The sequence below is a fragment of the Schistocerca nitens genome, chromosome 7 (genome assembly GCF_023898315.1).
Source record: "Schistocerca nitens isolate TAMUIC-IGC-003100 chromosome 7, iqSchNite1.1, whole genome shotgun sequence".
Classification (NCBI taxonomy): domain Eukaryota; kingdom Metazoa; phylum Arthropoda; class Insecta; order Orthoptera; family Acrididae; genus Schistocerca; species Schistocerca nitens.
This window is the reverse complement of record NC_064620.1, coordinates 310,881,325-310,891,324: the sequence shown is the minus strand read 5'-3', so window position 1 is coordinate 310,891,324 and position 10,000 is coordinate 310,881,325.

Here is a 10,000-nt window from a genome sequence, read left to right as displayed (position 1 = left end):
GACGTATGTGAGATACGACAGCGCCACCTGTGAAATAGCCAGGCCACTAGGGCGTCTATTTGGTGCAGACACCATACCGCCCTCTGTGGGACGCCGTTGACAATGCGACCCACAGGCACACGAATGCCATCTCTGGCAATGTGACGAAACTACATGGACATCCAGCCCAGCCCAGACACGACACGACACCGCCATCTACAGGAATGCAATGACACCACGCCAACCATAGTGCCAAAACACAGCATCGCCATCTATGAAAACACGACGAAACCACATGCAATAGCCCCATCTACGCGCATCCGACAGCACTACAACCACCATGTCGATCGCACCACAAAAACAGTACCGCCATCTATGCGACGCCAAGCTGACTACGACGGCGATGGGCGCACAGTACCCGTTTCCCGACCCCACCCACAAAGCCTGCATCCACTGTCCACCACAAGAGCACCAACGCCAGTCCCTGCGCCGCACGACGTCGTCCACCGACAATCACGCCACCCGCCCCCGTACGTGCCTCACGTCACCTGCCCAAATTGCAACTCCAGCGGATGAACGGCGGACTTTTCTCGCAGTCGTAAGTTGCAATCCACCCCTATATCATCCGTTTCATGAAGCGTTTTATCCAAGATGCGAAATTCCCGCTGTCCCTACACATGCTCTAAGTCTGTGCGCGATTGCGTGCTCACAGTACGGATTCCGATGCTGAGCGATCAGCTAGGAAGCGCCCCAACCATGTCGGTCCCCATGGGCGTTGCACTCGCAGTCGCAAAGACTCTGGCAATGGCTAAAAGCGCTCCGCAATATATCACGCAGACGGGTAATGACGGTCCGAGCGCTCAGTGTGAGGAGAGCATTACTGAGCCCTGACCCACAAGCAGGTTGTAGCGTATCCCACCCGCAGACATGTGACGTTGTCACACGACCAGTTGTCACTAATCGACTCATTGCTGATAATCATATGCCATACACCGGGGAAAGCTGCCGCAAGGGGTAGCTACGTAGTGCAGTCGCACCTCTACTACTGTACAGAGATAGAACACCACGAGACTGCAACCAGATTAAACTGATACATGGCGCTGATAACTAATAGATGCAGAGCCATCGGAATATAGATGACATACGACATACAACTGTCCCTATACATGCTGACAGTCTGTGCACACAATGTGAACTACACGTCACCGAGACACCCTATCACACACTACTCTCTGGCTGTAACAGACACAGACACAATATCTAAGCACCACCATGGAACAACATCCAGTGCATCCTCTCCGCCACATTACACCATTCACACTATGATAACAAAACCAGGAGGTCCACCCCAAAAACAGAATATCTCACTCTTCCAACAACCATCATTACGCAGATAAGCCACAAACACCCACACATGTGCTACACAGGGGTGCAGCCAACACCACCACACTGGCGTGTCTCACAGCATATAAGCAATGGCAGGAATGAAAGACACAGGTCTGCCACTCCCTTGCCACACCCACGGAACCGGCGCACCACCTCCCCTGAGCCAAAGGTGCATCCTGACGTGACACATCTCAGGGTGCCTCAGGCGTCCACTTACCATCATCACTATGAACGAACCTCGTCCCCTCCCCCCCTCATACACCATCCCTTAACCTAACCCATGTTGCGCCTTAACCTAACCTATGTTGCGCCTTAACCTAACCTATGTTGCGCCTTAACCTAACCTATGTTGCGCCTTAACCTAACCTATGTTGCGCCTTAACCTAACCTATGTTGCGCCTTAACCTAACCTATGTTGCGCCTTAACCTAACCTATGTTGCGCCTTAACCTAACCTATGTTGCGCCTTAACCTAACCTATGTTGCGCCCTAACCTAACCTACGTTGCGCCCTAACCTAACCTACGTTGCGCCCTAACCTAACCTACGTTGCGCCCTAACCTAACCTACGTTGCGCCCTAACCTAACCTACGTTGCGCCCTAACCTAACCTACGTTGCGCCCTAACCTAACCTACGTTGGGCCCTAACCTAACCTACGTTGGGCCCTAACCTAACCTACGTTGGGCCCTAACCTAACCTACGTTGGGCCCTAACCTAACCTACGTTGGGCCCTAACCTAACCTACGTTGGGCCCTAACCTAACCTACGTTGGGCCCTAACCTAACCTACGTTGGGCCCTAACCTAACCTACGTTGGGCCCTAACCTAACCTACGTTGGGCCCTAACCTAACCTACGTTGGGCCCTAACCTAACCTACGTTGGGCCCTAACCTAACCTACGTTGGGCCCTAACCTAACCTACGTTGGGCCCTAACCTAACCTACGTTGGGCCCTAACCTAACCTACGTTGGGCCCTAACCTAACCTACGTTGGGCCCTAACCTAACCTACGTTGGGCCCTAACCTAACCTACGTTGGGCCCTAACCTAACCTACGTTGGGCCCTAACCTAACCTACGTTGGGCCCTAACCTAACCTACGTTGGGCCCTAACCTAACCTACGTTGGGCCCTAACCTAACCTACGTTGGGCCCTAACCTAACCTACGTTGGGCCCTAACCTAACCTACGTTGGGCCCTAACCTAACCTACGTTGGGCCCTAACCTAACCTACGTTGGGCCCTAACCTAACCTACGTTGGGCCCTAACCTAACCTACGTTGGGCCCTAACCTAACCTACGTTGGGCCCTAACCTAACCTACGTTGCGCCCTAACCTAACCTACGTTGCGCCCTAACCTAACGCACGTTGCGCCCTAACCTAACGCACGTTGCGCCCTAACCTAACCTGTAATTGTTATATGAATTGAAACATTCATGTAGCGTTGCCTAATCGCAACCCTCTCAACATAGGTCAGTGCTCGCACTCTCTGGTGTCCTGCGTATTGATTCATGTTACGGTGCGTACCCTCACAACATCTAGCGAGTGGTGCGTACGTTCCACATGGTCCCGCTATCCACTGTAATGTGTACTGCTGTAAGACTTATATCGCTCCCCTGTCGCCTCTAGTTCGTCAGGCGGGAGTTTGCGTGTTCAATGAGCTTCGCAGCTGTGCAATGGCATTCGCATACGTACGCGGGCCACCTTCCACGTGTTCTCTCGTGCATACGTCGCAGCATGTATGTGGGCTGATGTGGCGTGTCGTGACGCATATCATCCAGGCATGCAAGACCCACTGAATTTGCAAATGTAGATGGACGTCTACGTTTGCTGCCCAAGTTACGCAAATGAACTGGAAATCCGTTGTTGCGCGGTTGTATACGCTGGAGGTGAATCATTGATTGCGACAATCGGTACAGGTATTAACTGGTTGCTTCAGCGACACCCGTCATACCCACGAACGTGAGTGGGCATGTGGGTATGAAGCGATACGCGGCGGTGGCTGGGTGGGACCGTCCCCGGCCGGTGAGGGGGGAGCGCCCGGCGTGCTGGCCGCGCGCTGCGTGGGCGCACGCGCTACAGCCGGCTGGTGGGGGCGCCCAGTGGCAGGCGCGCCGGCCGACGGACGCGGCAGGCGGCGCAGCTGCGCGCCGGCGCACCCAACGCGCGGCGCCGTGCGGCCAAAGTGGGTCCTCGCGGGCCCGGTGCGAAGCGCGGTGGACATCTGCAGTGTGCTGGTCCGATTGAGGACTGTGTGCGTTGAGGATGCGCCGCCGCCCGGCACTCGGCGCCGCGACGCCGTCTGCTGCTCGGTCGCCCCCGCGGTTCTCGCAGGTGGTTTGTATCGCAGCTGTGCGGATGTGTTGGCGCGTGCGCTGTGCTGGGAGAGTTCGCTTTGGCACCCAAGTGGGGCTCTGCCCCTCTGTGGCGCTGGCGTTGGAGCTGCCCGGCCACTGTTTGTGGCCGCGTGTTGTCTCCCGCCGGCAACACCACGACAGCACGCTCCCGGGCCTCTGTCGGCAGCGGCAAGCTCAGTTGGGAGCACGGGTGGTCGCACTGAAAGCGTCTACTCGCCTATCTCCGGGCGATTGCGCCTCTCTCGAACCCGACCAAGTACTTAGGACGGCGCTGCGCGCCGCCGGGACCTGAGAGGGTTTCGAGGTGTATCGTGCAGGGGAGCCCAGCCTCCTCCTGTTTGCGGAATAATTGAGCGGACGCTTGCGTGTTCGCGCGGGCCTCCGGGACACACTCCCGGGCGGCCGGCTGCTCAGCTCTAGTTGACGCAGCTCCCTGGTTGATCCTGCCAGTAGTCATATGCTTGTCTCAAAGATTAAGCCATGCATGTCTCAGTACAAGCCGCATTAAGGTGAAACCGCGAATGGCTCATTAAATCAGTTATGGTTCCTTAGATCGTACCCACGTTACTTGGATAACTGTGGTAATTCTAGAGCTAATACATGCAAACAGAGTCCCGAGTCTGGCGTGAGGTCAGTCACTTGACGGCGCGTCTCGGTGCGGGCCCGCCCGTTACCGGCGCGCCGTAAGGCACGGAAGCTCGCACTGGGGCGTATCGCTTTCCAGTCGGGTGTGCCGTGGCAGTCCTCACAGGGGAAGTGATGCGTCTCACATAGCCTCTCCTTCCCAAGTGGCTCTTTCCGCCTTCCCGTGGTGCCAGATGTTAAGCTTGGCATTCTGCCTTGCGACAAAAGGGAGAGCTGCGACCCAACCCGATGCGAAAGCGAAGGGTGCGTGGCACAGGGGGAGCTGTGTCGAGGGACAGAACACCAGTCCCTTTCTGTTCGCAGGGCACAGACCAGCAGGTGCTCTGCATGCCGGCGACCTCGTTTGTCGGCGTGGGATCACGGCGCGAGTCGGCAAGGGTGCTTCGCCGCGCCCCTGGGTAACCGGGGCGTGTTCTGCCAAACCCAGGAGGTGGTGACATCGCCTGGGCTAGGTTAGATGGGCCCAGACCGCCGAACGACTGGGGGACCGACCCACCACCTGAGTAGGAGTGGGTCCTTGGCCTTCAGGTGGAAGCTCGGGCTAGTAGGCGGCGAAGGGCGAGGGGTGCATCCGCCTCTCCGGAGTGCGGGGTGCATTTGCCGAGGAGCGTCGTGTGAAATCGTCAACGACGGGGCCTTCGAAGAGGACCAGTGTGCTGGCAACGGCGCGCTGAACCTGGCAGCTCCAGAGTGCCCTTGACCTAGGGGCGAGGTTGGTGGGCGAGCTGCAGAAGTCCCCCCCCATGCCAGAGGAGCCGGTCCGGGGCAAGAGACGGGCTCCCATCTCTTTTTATCACTCGTTACTGATCATGGCGGCAATCGATACGAGTGATTCTTGTGCGACCAAACGCGCTTCTGTAGCGCCTGATCCCTCTCCCCAGGACGAGCTGGGACAGGCAGAAGGAGAAACAGTGACACAAAGGCATAGTAGAATTTCACTGCTCTTAGAGCAGAATGTAAAAAATGGAAAAATAAGCCAAGCGGCTTTAACAATGATTAAAAATGAACTTACTGCATGGGCCATCGCCCACGCTAAATTAGAAGGACGAGTAGAAGAATTGGAAAGAGAGAATCAAAGATTGAGAAACCAACCGATTAAGACTTGGGCGGCGGTGGCTGCGCAGGCGCCAACCAAGCCGCATACTACAAAAGATAGTATTGACAAAGCAGTTAAAAGAACAGACACTGCGGTCTTCCTCAGGACATTGCCTGGGCAAGACACCAGTGTTAAGAAGATACAAGAGCTGTTTACGAAAACCATAAACCCGACCAAAGACAAGATCAGAATAAAAAGAATAAAACCTAGTAGAAACTCAGTAATAGTAGAAGTGGCCTCAGAAGAGGACAAAGAAAAAATATTAAATAATCAAAAATTAAATTCACTAATCAAGTGCGAACCTCCCAAGAAAAGGAATCCACTTGTAATTCTTTACGACGTACCAACCATCATGACAGATGACGAACTGACAAATACAATAAGAGAGCAGAACTTTGATGACATAGATGAGGAGGAATTCCGAAGAAGCTTTAAATTGAGATTTAAGACGGGGCCTCGGGGGCGTGATGTGGTACATCACGTAGCTGAGGTTACGGCACAGATGTGGAAAAGAATTACAGCAATGAGCAGATTATATGTAGGTTTTCACTCAATCAACGTAAGAGACTACATCGTGGTACCTTGCTGCCACAACTGTGGGGACCTGGACCACATCCTAAGGATGTGCACCAGGGAGTCGGCTTGCACGAAGTGTGGTACAAGTGGACATACCCGCAAAGACTGTAAAGCAGCAGCGGTTTGCATCCCCTGCAAAAACCGAGGGAAGAAGTCATGCGGAGCCTCGGGACGCAGTTGCCCAACATACAGAATGTTAGAGCAACGATTAATTTCAAAAATCGACTATGGCTGATCACAGCCCAAGAAATAGGATGCTAAAACATAAATCCCCAAGTAAGAGGAGGCGGGACGCCATGAGGGCAACCAGATTCAAGAACTTCCTAATGGCGCTTTCAAGTGCCACTAAAACGGAAATAATAGATAAGGCCATACAAACGGACCCTTATATGATAGACAAAAACATACAGACAGATCCTCCAGTGCTAAACATGAGTCCCGTCCCTCGACGAAGGGAAATACAGCCGACATTCCACCCAAAGCGGCAAGAGCATCCTACTACAGAAATATCTCCGATAAAACCTAGAGTAAAACCCATACAAGATAGTGCTGTCACAAGCACAAGCTCTACGCCCACAGTGCATAACACCCCAGTGGTCAGATTGCCACCCGTGGACCCGGTAAGGGTTTATCCCAACATCGAGTACACGATGCAACTGGCTAGACTGGAAGAGCCGATTACCCTGGCCACTGCCTTACGGCATGTGGTCCGTGTAGGACACGAAGAAGGAAGAAGGGTAACCTTCTCGGTAATGGAGGCTGTGGATAGAATACAGCTCAAGTCAGTGAATCTCCCAACCGATTTCGGAGCCCTGCGAGACTTACTGAAAAAAGTTTTTGAGAGACGCAGTGAAAAGTTTGACCTTCAGGACATCTACGAACAGGCCGTACTGGCAAATGGACGAATTGCTTTCGACTGGAGTAAGACCTGGCCAGACGACCATATGCACACATATTTTCCATGACGACAGAAATAACAATTGGACAACTGAATACGCATAACAGTCGACTTGTTATGCAGGAGCTCCGTAAAGAGGTGGAGGAGAGGAGACTAGATGTGCTCTGCCTACAGGAGCCGTACTCCCAAGCTGGAAAAATAGCCTTTGCTGCTACAACATGGCAGATTGTCAGCAGAGATGAGGATCCTAGAGCAGCAATAGTAATCACAAATAAACTCCTAAGGGTAACTACCCTCTCACAATTCGCAACTCGTCACTGCAACGTCGTGGAGCTCCAGTCACCAATGGGAGTAATTATACTCATAAACATGTACTTTCAATATGGAGATGAAATAGAACGACACTTGGAACATCTAGCAAGAGTCACCACGGCGTTGCGAGGACGAAAAATAATAATAACAGCTGACATAAATGCAAAATCCCCCCTATGGTACAGCGGCACCAGAGATGCGAATGGAGACAAAGTAGAGGATTTTCTAATGGCTTCACAGCTCGTGGTGGCAAACAAGCCGGGCAATCCTCCTACATACACAGCAGGAGGAGGACAAGGCACGAACATAGATGTTACCTTAACTTCACATAACGCAGCCAATTTAATAAAGAACTGGACAGTTATAGGCAATGCCACCACGAGCGACCACAACCTAATAACCTTCACCTTGAGTGAAAAAGAGTGCCGCTGGACCATGGGATGGGAGGTGCAGTATAATTACAATAGAGCGAATTGGGAACTCTTAGCGAGGGAGTGCGACATCCCTGCATTACCAGAAGGTGACGAACACGAAGACTTAGACATAGACAAAAGAGCCGAGGAACTGGTGGGTGCAGTACATAGAGCGGTGAGGGCCGCCGTACCAACCAGGAGGAAGGCCGTGGCGGCCTCGCCAGCACCATGGTCGCCTGAATTAGAGGAGTTACGTCAATCTGTTAGAAGGCTAAGGAGAAACTATCAGCGCAGTGTCGTCTGGCTGGAAAGACAAAGATGGCAGTTGCAATACAGGGAGGCTAAGCAAGGTTTTCAGAAGGCATTACGTGAAGTGAGATTACGTAGCTGGGAAAGCTATGTACTGAACCAGTTAGCTGTAGATCCGTGGGGTCTCCCTTATAAATTGGTACGGGAAAAAATCCGCTCTCCTCTGGAGTTATCAACTGTCAGGCGAGGGGATGGGATGACGAGGTCTTGGCAGGAAACTGCTGAGGTCCTTCTCCAGTCCCTGCTGCCTGACGATAATGCGGACGAGGAAACTGAAAACCAAAAGCAACTGCGGGACGTATATTTAACGGAATACAACAACAACACGGCAGTCTACCCATTCTCGGAAGAGGAGGTGGCTGCACAAATAAAATCCCTGAAAAGAGGGAAAGCTCCAGGACCAGACGGCATTGTGGCTGAGGTGGTGCAATTTCTGGCACCCCAGTTGGTCGCGCCGCTAACTCACCTTTTCAACGAGTGTCTCCAACAAAGAAGGTTTCCCAAGAAGTGGAAAACTGCGAATGTAATTATAATTAAGAAAGGACCAGAGAAAGATCCAACTGACGTCAAATCTTATAGGCCAATCTGTTTATTGGACCTATTTGGAAAGCTACTAGAGAAACTGCTGGCTGACAGATTGACGGCTCACCGGATGCTGTGGGGGATGAGCAGCAGGCAGTTTGGCTTCAGGCCGGGACAGTCGGCATCTGATGCCATCGCTCTGGCGGCTGAGGTCTGCGGCTCGACCCCGCACAAGTATGTAGTTGGCATCATGGTGGATATCAGTGGCGCCTTCGACAACCTGTGGTGGCCTTCGCTCTTCTCCTGCTTACGGGAGAAAGAGTGTCCAGGGCCGCTATATGGGTGTCTGAGGAGCTATTGTAAGGATAGGGAGGTTTGGCTATCATCCCCTAGCGGGAGAATTGGAAAAACAATCAGTAAGGGATGTCCCCAAGGCTCTGTACTGGGGCCCCTGTTTTGGGACATACATATGGAACCTTTGTTAGACGAACTGCAACAGAGTGAAGAAGTGCTAGAGGTGATAGCCTACGCAGATGACCTCCTCCTGCTGGTCGGCGGTCGTAGCCGAGAGGACATAGAGCCAAAAATCGAAAGGGCCGTTGAAAGACTGCACCAATGGTGCCTTAAAACGAAAATGAAAATTTCCCCTACTAAGTCTACCTACCTATTACTAAAAGGTCAGCTCATTAGAAATCCTACAGTGAGAATCGATGGCTCACCAGTTCTTCGGCGACGTGAGGCACGATATCTGGGAGTCATAATTGATGAGAGATGGAACTTCGGAAGGCACATAGAAGCTGTAACACAGAAAGCTTTACAAATATTAAACAATCTCATTTCCATTGGACATAAACGTTTCCATCTCCCCCCTCATCTCATTAAACTTTATCACAACAGCATCCTCACATCAGTAGTGGGTTACGGCTCGGGAGTCTGGGCGCACAGGCTCACGCGGGTCGTGCCCGCCATGACAGTGAGAAGAGTCCAGAGAAACATGATACTAAGATCAGTGGGGGCCTATAGGACGTCACCGGGGGGAGCTCTGTTAGTTATAATGGGGCTCTGCCCGCTAGACATCAAAATTAGAGAACAAGCGGCATGGTATTGGGCGAAAAAAGGAGATGAGGAAAAAATAATAGATATAATGGGTGTGAGAGTAGAGGATAAAAGGGAGATCAGAAATAGAGGAGAGGAACTGTGGCAGAGGAACTGGGAGGAAGATGAAACGGGGAGAAGAACATTCGAGTTCTTACCTGATGTTAAAGAACGTGGTACCATGAAGTATTTTGAACCCACACGAGGACTCATCCACTTTCTCACTGGTCATGGACCCTATCCGACATACTTATGTCGGTTTGGGAAAAGGGCAACCCCCGAGTGTGACTGTGGCGCGGCGGAAGGAACTCCTGAACATGTGGTTTTCGAGTGCCCTCTCTTCAATGATGTGGCGGAAACTTACAGAGACAGACTTCCACATAATGAGACATACGACCTTTTAAGGCAGGAAGATACTT